A 1,852-nucleotide genomic window follows, 5' to 3' on the forward strand; every position below is an offset into this window, starting at 1 on the left:
CTACTAACCATAGGTCAGCAGTTTGACTCCATCAGCCACTCTGGAAGAAAGATCAATGAGGCTTGCTGCTTCTGTTAAGATTTATGGCCTCAGAAGCCCTGTGCAGGGCTGCTGTGAGTCGGAACTGACTCTACAGCATGCAGCAGCAGCAGCACCTGTCTCGTTTGCCTCACTCTTTCCCCCACCCTGCTTGTGATGAATTAAGTTAGACTGCATTCTTATGTCCTGTAACCCTGCACCAGGTAAACATGAAATTTCTTTCTGTTTTAAACACCAGATGCCACATGAAGGGTCCTTTGTTAAGAGACTTTAATATTCGAGAGAGTGTCGGAAAGTTCATGGTCAAATTTCATGATCTTAATTCCATTTTCCATGAACTTTTTGAAGCTCCCTTACATTTAGATTGGCATTAGATCAGTTGTCCTTTGGTTTTCTTACATCATACACTAGATACTATTTTTGTTACATGTTGTTGTTGCTGGGTGCCACTGAGTTGTTACTGACTCGTAGCAACCCTGTGTACAGCAGAACAAAACACTGCCCGTCTTTGCACCATCCTCACAATTGTTGTGCTTGAGCCCATTGTTGTAGCCACTGTGTCAGTCCCTCTCATTGAAGCTCTGTTTTTGGCTGACCCTGTACCAAGCATGATGTCCTGTTCCGGGGACTGGTCCCTCCTGATACGTCCAAAGTACGTCAGACAGAGTCTCTCCATCCTCACATCTAAGGAACAGAATGGCTGTACTTCTTCCAAGACAGATTATTTTGTTCTTCTGGCAGTCCACAGTACTTCCAATATTCTTCATGTGGCGCTGCGAGTTAATGCGCCAGACTGCAAAGCCGTTTGAACTGCAGGGTCGGCGGTTCAAGTTCACCAACTGCTCCTTGGAAACCCCATACAGGGTCACTATGGGTCAGAACCAACTCAACGGCACTTCACAACAACAACAACCATAATTTAGATGTCTTAATTCTTCTATTGTTTTGTTTATTCACCAGCTTTCACTTGCATATGAGATGTTGTTAAGTGCCATCAAGTTGGTTCTGACCCACAGCGATCCTTATAGGGTTTCCAAGGAGCAGTTGGTGAGCTTGAACCACTGACCTTGCAGTTCAAATGGCTTTGCAGTCTGGTGCATTAACCCACAGCACAACACGTCCCTTATTCCTCAAAACTGACATCTTTGTTCTTTAACATTTTAAAAGAGGTCTTTTGCAGCAGATTTGCTCAATATTAATAGACCATTTAATTTCTTGACAGCTGCTTCCATGAGAGTTGATTGTGGATCCAAGTAAAATGAAATCTTTGATAACTTCACTATTTTCTGTGTTTATCATGATATTACTTACTGATCCAGGTGTAAAGATTGTTATCTTTACATGGAGTTATAATCCATATTGAAGACTGCAATCTTTGATCTTCATCAGCAAGTAAGGTTGTATCATCTGCACATCACAGGTTATCAATCAACCTTCCTTCAATCCTAATGCCATATTCTTCTTACTGTTTTCATTTGCTTAGCATACAGATTGAGTAAATATGGTGAACAAATACAACCCTGACACACACTTTTCCTGACTCTAAACCCTTTAATATCCCCTTATTCTGTTTCAACAACTGCCTCTTGGTTTATGTATAGGTTCTGCACCAGCACAGTTAAGTCTTCTGGAATTCCCATTCTTTGCAATATTATCCATGGTTTGTTGTGATTCATACAGTGCCTTTGCATAGTCAGTCAAACATAGGTGAACATTTTTCTGGTAATCTCTGCTTTCAGCCAAGATTAATCTGACCCAACAATGATACCCTTCTTTCCGTGTTCCCATCTGAATCTGGCTTGAATTTCTAGCA

Source organism: Chrysochloris asiatica, unplaced genomic scaffold, assembly GCF_000296735.1.
Source record: "Chrysochloris asiatica unplaced genomic scaffold, ChrAsi1.0 scaffold00079, whole genome shotgun sequence".
In the NCBI taxonomy this organism is placed as follows: Eukaryota; Metazoa; Chordata; class Mammalia; order Afrosoricida; family Chrysochloridae; genus Chrysochloris; species Chrysochloris asiatica.